This window comes from Rattus rattus, chromosome 10 (assembly GCF_011064425.1).
Source record: "Rattus rattus isolate New Zealand chromosome 10, Rrattus_CSIRO_v1, whole genome shotgun sequence".
Taxonomy (NCBI): Eukaryota; Metazoa; Chordata; class Mammalia; order Rodentia; family Muridae; genus Rattus; species Rattus rattus.
Window position 1 is genome coordinate 13,219,501 of NC_046163.1, and position 12,784 is coordinate 13,232,284.

A 12,784-nucleotide genomic window follows, 5' to 3' on the forward strand; every position below is an offset into this window, starting at 1 on the left:
CATGTTAAGGAATGGCAGGCTCCCCGTACTCCAGCTGTTTGCTGGAAAAGACCTCACTGTGCAAAGCTAAGTGCTTTTTCCCAAGTCCAGCTGCACCCTTCTCACCTAGATGCAACCTGGAAATCAGGCCCTCTGACCTCGCTAATGCCTTCCCCACATGCTGCAGCTCAGGCGAAGAAAGGAAAGGTGTCTGGGATATGAACCCACAGAGCAGACAAGTTTGGATATACTAGGAGCCATTCCGAGTGTTGCTGGGTGTGAGGCACCTTCTCAAGCCACGGGTGTAACTTATGGTATATCGGCACTTGGTGTATTGAGACAAAACAGAGAAACATAATAAAACAGACAGTGACATACATCCTGCTTATACCTAAGGAATTTGAGGAAAGCAAACAAAACACCATCCGACGTGACCGATGGTTTCTGTAGGTGGATGTTATGCCACAGTGATGCCCTATTATAATCATTATTCTTTACAAATTGTGTTTTTGGGGAGGGGAGCACATGCCATGGCGGGTGTGTGTGGGGGGCAGAGGGGCAGTGCCAGGATGAAGGACTGAGTTAGGTTGTCAGGCTCAATGGCTAGTGCTTTTACCCACTGAACCATCCCCGTGGCCCTCCCCCCCCCTCCTCCTCATCATTCCCAATCATTTCCCTTAGATTTTCAAGAAGTTAAAAAAGATGGTTGTCTTAATTTTACTGTTCCCATGTAGCATTTGTCACTGCTTGGATTCTTTCTCCAGAGGAGAGATGTGTTTTTTTCAGGAAGAGTGGGTACCGTCTAGCTTGCCAAACACTCTTACCCGCAATCCTGTCTTCTGGATCTCATACACAAAATCTTGTAGAAAATAACATAAAAGTCAGGAGATCTAGCTCAGTCCAAGACTGCTTTTCTAGCACGCAGGAAGTCCCGTCCCATCGTGAAGTTAGTGTGATGGAGTTAGGGGGATCAGAAGTTCGAGGTCATTCTTGGTTTGTGGATTTCAAGGATGACCAGAGGACAAATGAGACAATGTCTCTGAGAGAGAGAGAGAGAGAGAGAGAGAGAGAGAGAGAGAGAGAGAGAGAGAGAGAGAGAGAAATAGTAGTTAAATATATTCAAATAGTACCTTGTAAAATTAAAAAAGAAAAATCCCAGGTTGGTCAAAGAAAAGGTTTTGTATTTTTCTTTTTTAAATTTAGGCAACTTATTTCTCACCTCTTTTTTCCTCCTGGCTGGGTTGCTTGCCTACAAAATGAGCATTAACTATAAAATGAGCATTACTGTTTCTCTCTCTCTCTCTCTCTCTCTCTCTCTCTCTCTCTCTCTGACACCTTTGAGACTTTTATAAAAACTGGGGCAAAACCGGGAGCTTGCTTTCTGTCCCCACCTTGGGTTCCTCCCCTCCCCATCCTTGGAAGATTCATGCAGCTCCAAGGCCAGCCTGGTACCCTCCCTAGTACTGTTCCATTCTGTGCCCTTGAGCAGTAGGCAGCTAATTTCCTGCCTTTGGTTTCATTTCAAAATGGGCTTCATTTTGAAGAGTTGGGGGCTAGGGAGGTAGAGAGGAAGGAGGGAAATATATCACCCTAAGCAAAACCGTTTGGCAGAGGTCTTCAAGGATGGCCGACCCCCTCCAGCAGCTGCCTCTGCCCTACCTGCCCAGGCCCAACATGCTAATTACATTCAGGCCAAAGGCAGCAGCAACTACCTGGCTGCAGCCCAAAGGATATTTTATTTTATTTACAGATGAGCTGTTCCCCCTGAAATCTCGATTGTTCTGGAAGCTGTGACAGAAGGCAGGCCAGCCTCCATTTTCGGCAGCTCCAGCTTAGAGCTGTAGCAGGACCTGCCTTAATTAGCTGTGTCATTCAGAACAGAGCCACAAGCCAGCAGGCCTGGAGGATGGGCAGACCAATGTCCTAAAACCTGCTCCCAGCTTTTTCTGTCAGAGGGGATTTTTTTTTTTTTTTGACACAGGGTTTCTCTGTGTAGCACTGACTGTTCTGGAACTCATTCTGTAGATTAAGCTGACCTTGAACTCAGAGATTTGCCTCTGCCTCCCAAGTGCTGGGTTTAAAGGTGTGTGTTACTATGTCAGGTTTAGAGGGCACTCTTTACACCTGCCTGGTTGTGCTCTGCCTGGGTCAGCTCTGAACTCCCACGTCCCCTCATGGTCCCCAAGTAGGACTCCTAAGTTCCCAGCTCACACCAGGGTGTGTGTCCACCCTCATTCCTCCTGCAAGCAATGACTGAGCTATTCACCCTTATTCCTTCCAACTGAAACTGTGTAGACTTTCTTTAAAAATCATTTAAAAAAAAACATTGTGTGTGTGTGTGTGTGTGCACGCGCGTTTTTGCGTGCACGCTCATGTGCATGTGCACATGAGGGCACATACATAGAAATTAGAAGACAACAAAGAGAGTCAGATCTCTCCTTCAACCATGCGTTCTGGGGAGCGTACTTAGGTCATCAGGCTTGGTAACATGTGCCTTTATTTATAGAGTCATCCTGTTGTCCCTGAAACTATTTTTAAGAGTTAGTTTACAACTAACTATTCAACCAACCAACCAACCAACCAACCAACCAACCAACCAACCAACCAACCAAAAAACCCCAGAAAAGTAAAGAGCCACTAAGACAAACTTTTTTTTTTTTTTTTTTTTGGAGCTGGGGACCGAACCCAGGGCCTTGCGCTCGCTAGGCAGGCGCTCTACCGCTGAGCTAAATCCCCAACCCCTAAGACAAACATTTTTGACCTCTGACTTTCACATGCATATTCACATGTGTATGCACATATTACATTTGTACATTATCATGTACAAATGCATATATTACACACACACACATACACACACACACACACACACACACTTCACAGACCATACATATTCTCTTTTTCAAACACATGAAAAGGGTCTTGCCAGTTTATATGTGAGCCTCACTTTTGCTCAGAACAGCACATTTCCAAGTCTGTGACCACGCCCTTTCTTCATCACTTTTGGCTCAAAACCTTTCGGCTCTTTTCCAAGCTTACATTCTTCCCAGCAGAGGAACTTGCTCTATCATCCCGGTTTTCAGAAGAGTACACAGGCTACCAGGAGAGTTGTGAAAGAGTGGTCAAAGTGAAGAAAAGAAACACATCAACTTACCGGATGTCTCCCTGGGAGGGAACACGATGAATGTGGGCCTGAAAATTCTGGGCAGAAGTTGCGTTCGTGAAGCATCGTTGCCAGCGGACCTGACCTATCTTATCCCACCCACCACGAGAACCAGCTGCAGTGGGCGCTGGTGAGCTATCAAACACTTTCGAAAGGTATGTTTGCATTTCAAGGCATGTAAGGCAGGCTTATGGGACTTAGAAGAAGCCACCCTTTAAAGGATAGTAAAGATGTGGAGGATGAGGGACCCAACCAAAAGCGCTTAAAGCTTTGAATGCTTTGTGGTCCAACTCTTTCCTGTTTTCCTGTTTTCTAGGCTGTGTGAACTCATACAGTTGAGGATGACATTGAACTCTGGTCCCTGGTGCTGAGATTACAGGCATGCACCACCATGCCCAGTTTATTTTGTGCTGGACATGAAACTCAGGGCTTTGTGCATCAGTAGGTAGCAGTCACTCTGCCAACTGAGTCACATATCCAGGACAAACAGGGACTTTGGATAGAGGGAGCCGTCACGAGGGAAGTAGAATACTCCTCAATGGGCCCGAGTGAATGTTGGTAAATCAGGAGCTCCCAATACAATTGGGGGAAGAAAACTGTGATTGTTTGGTGTTTGAAAGATGGCGTTTAGGGTCTGGGGAGAGGGATCAGTTGGGAAAGTGCTTGATGTACAGTCATGAGGACCTGAGTCTGGACTCACAGCACCCATGTAAAGGTGAGGATGCTGCAGTGAGTCCAGTACTGGAAAGACAGAGGCAGAAGGAGCCATGAGACCAACTAGACAGACTGGTGAGTGAAAGACCCATCTCAACCAACAAGATGGAGAGCAAATGAAAGAGATAGTTGAAGCCAACCTCTGACCTCCACACTTAGGTTTACACACACACATACACACACTCACTCACACACAGATACTCATACATATTTACTCAGATGCACACACTCACACTTACATACTTATACTTACACACTCACACACACTCACACACATTCACTCAGATATACACATTCACACTTACACACTCACACACACTTACACACACTAACTCACACACTCACACACACTCACACACATTCATTCACACACACTCCCACACACACACACACCCACACACTCACACACACTCAACACACACTCCACACACACATTCCTCAGATACACACACTCCACACCCCTACACATTCACACACACATCCTCAGATACACATACTCACACCATACACACACACACACACTCCCATACACTCCACACACACTCACATGCCTCTCACACACACTCCACACACTCCACACACCACACTCCACTCACACTCACACGCACACACACCTCACACATCTTGAGTACTCACACACACTCCACATATACTCACCCCACACACACTGACACACATATATACTCACACTCACACACACTCGCACACACACACACACACACACACGAGTACACGTGTTCATACACACCTGCAGAGAGGGGAGGATGGAAACAGAGCTTGCTAGAATTTCTCATTAAATGCCTGTTGCTGGTTTTACTGGTTAGTGCAGTTTTATTGCCTCTCCATTCTCTACAGTGCTTAATATGTCTCTGCCATAGTTAGAAGGCAGGTGAATCCCCTCTTTTTCTGTTTGTAAAAGAACCTGTATACTCAAGACAAGCAATCTGCCACTGAGCTCCACCCCCTACCCTTGATTTTTGGGGAAAATGGTGTCTTGGATAAGGGCTTAGATGCTGAGTACTTTCAAAGGAAGGGAGCCTATGGAGTTAGAATAGACAAAAAGAGCTATTCATGTGAAGTTTGGGCCAGCTGAGACCAAGACTTGGGTAGTCATTTTGGGAAAGTGTCCTAATTTTACCTTTACTGTTGTAAGACACCCTGGCCAAAACGATTTAGAGGAGCCAAAGGTTTACTTGGCTTTAGTTCCAAGTTACAGTCCACCGTGTGGGAGAGTCAGGACAGTCAGGCAGCTGATCACGGTACAGGAACATCGGCAGTCAAGAGCCAAGAGTAGACAGACGCATCCTTACTTCCTAATTGTTACTGCTTTGCCTAGCTTGCCCCGTCCTATGTAGTTCTGGATTCCTGGACCAGGGAATGGTACCACCCACAGGGAACTGTGTCTTCCTTCATTGGTTAATAATCAAGACACCTGCCCCCAACATAGCCACAGGGTAACCTCATCTAAATAATTCCCCAATAGTAACTCTCTTTTCAGACAGTTCTAGATTGTAGTAAGTTGACATTTTAAGCTGATTGTCAAAGAAGGGTACATATACTGGGACAAGTTCTAGCAGTTCTAACCACCAGGCCTATGAAAACAAGATATTATTTTTAGCACAGCTCATTACACTGGGGTCTGGAGAACAGAGACAAATCCCACCTCCAGCTTTGTGACCTGGAGTTGAACTCTTGCCATCTCTATGATGGGAGTCTAGTAAAGGAAAGGCCAACCAATTGGGTTGACCAATTGGGTTGACTGGGCAATTCCCTAATGTAGTTGGAGTCCTGGTTCTGAGGGAGGAAGATAAGAGGATGAGCTTTAGTATCTGTTCTCACCTTACCTCACCTCACCAAAGAAAGACACCCTGGCCATCCACAGGATGTTTCCTTGTCTTGAAGTGGAGAAGCTACAGACTGGCCATAGGCACTTTATGCTGCTTAGAAGGGCTGGCCGTCACTCCCATGCATCTTTGATTAATACAAATGGGAAAATGAATTTATTATTATGCAATGAATATTTATAAGGTAAATAGCATCTATCAGATACCAGGCATATTGTTGGTCTTCAGTAAATGGGAGTCATTATTAGCACAGATATTATTATAGCTATTCTGATTGGCCAACGTTTTAAAAAAGCCACAGCAGAAATGTTGCTTCGTTGATGGGGAAATGGTGGGTGTTCACTGTCATGGTGGGACTAGTTTCTAAGCCATTCCAGGTAAGATGATGGTGTCAGGCTCCTGGGGCCAAGTCTTCCAAAGCATGGTAAAGGGGTGGGCTATATTCATTGTGACTTCTGGGCTTTAAACCAGAGGCAGAATCTGAAGGGCTCATCTGAAGGTTTCCCTCCACTGACCTGGCCCTGCTACTGGCTTCTCCTTAGCTCACAGCAGGCTCTAGTTACCACATGAATTGGGCAGGGTCCTGGGAGCCTGGTAGTGGAGGGATACCTTGATGGGGGTAGGCCTGGGATTAAAGAGCGGTTGGCAGAAAGGATCTGAACACAGCTGGGCAATACACAGAAAGGAAAGAGGGAACAGCTGGGGTGGTGGCTTTGGGCTGACAGTAGGCCAAGCTCCTGTGGGTGTCAAGCTAGGAGAGACCTAACCTTCCTCCAGCCTTTGCCCAGATGGGCAGAAATGCTAACCACCCTTTTGGTTCCATGGTTCTAGCCACAGGAGACCTTTCTTTGTCCTAGTCCCTTCCTTTCCTTCACAGACATCAGTCAGACCAGGGAAAACCCTAGAAGAATGCTTGTTTACCTTCCTCTGCCTCACGTGTGTGTGTATGTATGTGTGTGTGTGTGCGTGTGTGTGTGCATGCGTGTGTGTGTGCGCACGCGTGTGTGTGTGTGTGTGTGCATGTGTACCCATGGAAGGCAGAAGTCAACCGCAGGTGTCATTTCTCAGGAGCCATTCACCTCTTTTTTTGTGTGACAAAGTCTTTCACTGAACCTGGAACTCACCAAGTAGGCAAGTGGCTGACTAGTGAGGCCCAGAGAGGAAAGCAAGCTACCACTGATTTGGTGTTTTTATACAGGAGCTGGGGATCCGACTCAAGTCCTCATGCTGACGCAGCAAGAATGTAAACAACCAAAGAACTCTCCCAGCACCCCTCTCTTTCTTTAATATTTTCTATTCAAAACTATCAAGAGCAATCGTTAAATTTTAATTTAAGGAAAACCACCCACAGCACAGTCAAACCAACACTGCCATTGAACTGTTCTTTTCTGAAGTCCCTTTTTTTCTTGCCCCGGTCTTGTTTGCTAATGTGAAAATGTGGATGTCATATACTCTTGAGTCTTCTATTTTACCCTAACCTTGACACTAAAACATCTTACTCCGCATTGTCTTCATGAGCTGAAACCCATGAGAGGCCATTGTCACACTCCCAGACTGAGGGTACCCTGTGGCATAGCGGGTGCCCCCATGATGGTTGTGTGTCCTACTTCCTTCTTTATGCTAACTCTGGTCACTGATACGTCTGGAGATGGGCAAGGCCCCGGGAAATGCAGAAGAAGAAGAACTTAGAGCCCTCTGGGCTGGAGGAGTCTGGGTACCAGTAAGCTATTAGCTAAAGCCTGGCACTTGAGCTCTGAAGGCGTCCCTGTTTGGGACTCACTTTGAGGGGGCAGTGTCCTGCCTGGTTTACAGGATGTAGATGGAAACCTGCTGCTGATGTTGAAGAACCCAAGTCCTTCATGAGCCTCGGATTTGTTGTCTGTAAAATGGGGTGCTGGTACTTACTGAAATTAGTACGAAATCAACTGAGATAATGTTTTAAAAAGTGATCATTTAACAGGTACTGGCTTCCTATTGTTTCTCCTCTGAATGCTTGGAGAAGTTCTTATTTTATTTTATTGTGATTTTTGAAATTACGAGGGTGTGTGCACATGAGTGCAGGTGCCTGCAGAGGTCAGAAGAGAGTGTCAGATTCCCTGGAGCTGGAGTTGCAGCGGGTTGTGGATGGCCTGAAGTAGATGTTGGGAACAGAGTTCAGGTTCTCCGCTGATCCATGACTACAGTCCAGTGATTTTTGTTGTTGTTTGTTCCGTTTTTTTTTTTTGAGACAGTGTCTCATGTGGCTCTGGCTGCCCTCAGACTTACTATGAAGCCAAGGATGACCTTGAAACTTCTTGTCCCCTGCTTTCACCTCCTGTACCTTCCAGGGTCCCAGGGTCCCAGGGTCTGTGCCACCATCACACCTGGTTGATGCAGTACTGGAGATCAAAGCCAGGACTCTGCGTGTGTTAGGCAGGCACTCCTGACTGAGCTTCGTCCCCTGGCCTGACTCCTGTCTCTTAGAGAAGCATAAGCAGTATTATGAAGATGTGTTTGGGCATTTATGTTTTCTCAAACTCACTGAGGGTCCCTTTGAAGTGGGTCCACCATCTTTACCTGCTTTCTTCCCAGGTGGAACCACTCCTGAGCTCCACCGGAAACACCCCGAAAGCAAAAGTATGACTATTATAGTGGTTCATAATGATCTTCAAAAGGTCCCTTCCATTGCCACCACATCTTTCTGGAAGAGTTATCTTCTCTCCTATTTTCCAAGCCTTTTCCCACTTTATTCTAACGTAGCGGGGAATTGAGAGGCAGAACTCAGTGACTGACTGAAAAATTGCTGGGCACTAACAGGGCCTCTGATTGCTATGGTGCTGTGGTTGCACTGGAGACTAGGAAGTCTGGTGGTGACGACCCTGATGTTTTTAAAACCCAGATTCTGTGTTCTAGACTTGGTCAAATCTTCAAATTTGGAAGAACCTAGGATGGTCTGCATCAAGGGTTCTGTGGGAGATCTGTCTTATATGAGAGGCCCTGTCTCAAGGCAATGAGACCTAGAGTGATAGAGCAAGGTCCCTGATATTCTTCTCTGTCCTCTGCAAATACATGGGCACACATGTCTCTGTCTGTGTACTCCCATACATGTAACACACATGCACCTTACATATACCCTTCCATACACACCCTCAGACTATAAAAACAAAAACACTCAACAAAAAGGAGAAGCAGTCTCTAAGATGGTTTGGTTCCAGAAGAGAGTTGGGGTGGTAGTGTTAGGACAGAGCTGCAGAGAAACCCACTCGGGTACGCTGATGACCTCATGAGGGGTGGGCAAAGAAAGCACGGAAAGTACCAGGTATGGTGCTCCTTCAGGTGTGGTGCTCCTTCAGGTGTGGTGCTCCTTCAGGTGTGGTGCTCCTCAGGTGTGGTGCTCCTTCAGGTGTGTGGTGGTCTCTGGTCAGGTGTCAGGGTGGTGCCCTTCAGGTGTGGTGCAGTGTGGTCCTTCAGGTGTGGTGGTGGTGCCCTTCAGGTATGGTGCTCCTTTCAGGTGTGGTGCTCAGGTGTGGTGCCTTCAGGTGTGGTGCTCCTTCAGGTGTGGTGCTCCTTCAGGTGTGGTGCTCCTTCAGGTGTGGTGCTCCTTCAGGTGTGGTGCTCCTTCAGGTGTGGTGCTCCTTCAGGTGTGGTGCTCCTTCAGGTGTGGTGCTCCTTCCTTGCCAGCCCTTGGGAGGCTGAGACCACAGACTAGGTTCAAGGCCAGTGTGAGAAAAGAGAAAAGACAAAGAGAAGAGGTGTTCTGTGACGGATATACAACTGACCCTGTGATATTACGTGACATTGTCGATTGCAATTATGCAGGGGTGGACACCCTTGTAGGTAATAGGCTACCATAAAGGGACCTGCACACAGTAGGTGCAAAGGGGTCGGAAGATCAGGGTGGCAAGGTGACATAAGAGGTAAAGGTGACTACAGCCAAGACTGATGCCCTGATGCCCAGTGCCCAGGACCCACATGATATAAAGGACAGAACTGACCCCGAGGAGTTGTCCTTTGGCTTCCTCACATGCGTAGTGGCATGCACACACATACACACAAAAATTAATAAATAAAAATGTAAACTAATCCAGGCATGGTGCTGCATGCCTTTGATCTCAGCACCCAGGAGGCAGAGGCAGGTGGATCTCTGTGAGTTCCAGGCCAACTTGACCTACTAAGAAAGTTCCAGGACAGTCAGGGCTGTTATACAAACTAACCCTGTCTCAAAAAGCCAACAAAACAAAACAAAAAGTAAAATAAATAAATACGGTGAGGAGTGATAAGACATCTGACACTAAACTTTGGACTCCACATGCATGTACTTATACATATGAACACATATGTATACATACAAACACATATGTACAGCACACACACACACACACACATACACACACACACAAGACTGGATGAGTGCCAACAAGGGAGACGACCTCATTAAGCAGTGTCAGGTGACTGTGGGCTTTCCTCAGACTTGGTAAGGTTCAGACAGGAACAAATGAATTAATCCTGACAGCAGTCATTTATCAAACATCATGATGACAGCTGTGTCACCTGCATTATCACTATGATTGCAAAGCAGGTAGGATTGTCTCTTCTTAGACACATGGGGTGACTTCTGAAGGTCAGCTGGGGGAGGAGTTACAACTCCAGTCTAAGTAGCTGTAAGTCTAAGTCACAACAGTGACTGAGTATGAAACTGCGTCCATTCTGTGTATTTGTGAGATCTCACGTTCCTTCGAGAGCTATCTGGGCCTCAGTTTCCTTATCTGTAGAGAGTTTTCTGGCAGACCTGTTAGAAGACTTGGGGAGAAATGCTTGTGCATAGTGAGTCTCCAGTCAGTAACAGTGAACAGGCGATTGTTGTGAGGAAAGGTCATGGTCATCCTCTAGCCTAGATCACACAGATGACTGGCATGAGGGACTTGGATTTGATAGTATCAACCCTACCTACCCAGCTCTGAAGTTCTACTTTTAAAGTGTGTGTGTGTGTGTGTGTGTGTGTGTGTGTGTGTGTGTGTGGCTAGAGGCTAGAAGTTCTTTCCTCTCCTCTCCTCTCTCTCTCTCTCTCTCTCTCTCTCATCATTGAAACAGGGTTTTCTGTGTATCCCTGGCTGTCTTGGAAATCACTCTGTAGAGCAAGCTGACCTCAAACTAAGAGACCAGCCTGCCTCTGCCTCCCAAGTGCTGGGATTAAAGGCTTGCACCACCACCTTAGTTTTTGAGTCAAGGTCTCCTTTTGAACCTGGAGTTCACTGATTTGGTCAAACTTGCATGGCAGAGAGCTCCAGAGATTTTCCTGTCCCTACTTCCTCAGCACGGTGGTTACCATGTGTGCTGCTGTGCTAATTTTTACCTGGGGATTGAATTCAGTTCTTATTCGGTCTTCCCAGGCTCCCAACTCTGAACTTCTGGAATGGATTTTGAGTTTCAGGATGGACAGCTGATGTTCTAGAACATCTTGCTTGGGAGGCAGAAGGTTTATTCTGCCTTCCCAGGGATCCAGTTTACCCATTCCTGGCATCTGAGCAGTGATAGGATTATCTGCCTCCCTGTCCTGTTATGGGTGGGGTCACCATCTGTCAGAGGAAGGGAGTGCTAAGAAGGCTGTGGGGACACTCTATGTAGACAGCCAATGGGGGCTGCTGTGGGCCAGGTTCTAGCCAACCCTTATCTACCCTAAAAGCAGACAAGAGAGCAGACTCATGCTTTCCAGGTACTCAGCTATGATGACTCTTTGCTAGGATTTCCAAGAGCGTGTATGTAGGAGTAGGCTTCGGGTGTGTGTGTGTGTGTGTGTGTGTGTGTGTGTGTGTGTGTGTGTGTGTGTGTGTGTGTGTAGGGGTCCTTAGAAGGTAACTAGGGCATGACTGAAGGGCTAAGGAACATTGCAGGGGCCAAGAGAGACAACAAGCAATGTAGACAAGGCCCCATTCACTAGAGAACAAGAATACAGAGTTGCACAGTCATGGTCGTTAAATTACTCAGTAGTGACACACCAGCTATATTGGCTGCCAAGTCTCTAGTTCAAGCCATTAATTCATGTGAGAATATAAGGCAGGTAGGATTATTAACTCCACTTAAATAAAAGGAGAACCGAGGCAACAGGAGACCCAACTTGGTGCTTTAGTTTCCAATGTTAGTGCTGACCACCTTTGCCTTCCTTCACACTGCGTGTGATCTGCTGTGAGGATGACGGTTTACCCAGTTCCTGCTGGCTCTTTGTGATGGGTGGAGTTGGGGGTGGTGCTGGCACACCTCATAACCTCCTTGGACATTTAGCTTTCTCTATGTGCTAAGGGAGAGTGTATCTGGACAGTAGGGCATCCTCTGAGGGCCCTGCAGTCTGCAAGTAGTCCGGCATAGCTGCCCCCCTGCTCCCTGCTCCATTGGTACGCCTTTTGTCCACTTTCATGGCTTCATGGCAAACAGGGTTGTTACTGCCGTAAATGCATCTCCACGTGTAGCTCTTCTTCTCAAGGTTGGTCTCCCAGGGTGAAAATCCATGAGTCTGTCACATGGAGTTCTTTTACCCAACAGGAGGGCTAGGGAGCCCTGACTAGACTAGGGTTCAGAGCAGCTTGGTGGTAACAATGACCAAGTGACCACCTCTCTGTTCTCAGCACGTAAGGTTTGCTCCTGTACATTGAAGATATGGTCTAATCTATCATCTATTTGTCTGTCAGTCTATCATCTATCTGTCTGTCTGCCTGCCTGCCTGCCTGCCTACCTACCTACCTACCTACCTACCTACCTACCTACCTACCTACCTACCAATGCATCCTTCCTATCTATCTATCTATCTATCTATCTATCTATCTATCTATCTATCTATCATCTATCTAATCTTCTATGTATTTATTGATTTATGGAGCTAAGGGCTGCACCCAGGGCCTCACATTAAATCGCATGCCCTACTACTGATCTATATTTCCAACTCCCCAAAATAGTCACAAGTTGTGTGTGTGTGTGTGTGTGTGTGTGTGTGTGTGTGGTCAACTTTAGATGCTGTTTCTCAGGCTACTGTTTCTCAGGACGTTGTCTACCTTACTGCTAGAGACAGCATCTCTCACTGCATGGCACTGGCTAGCAACCCCCTGGGTCTGTC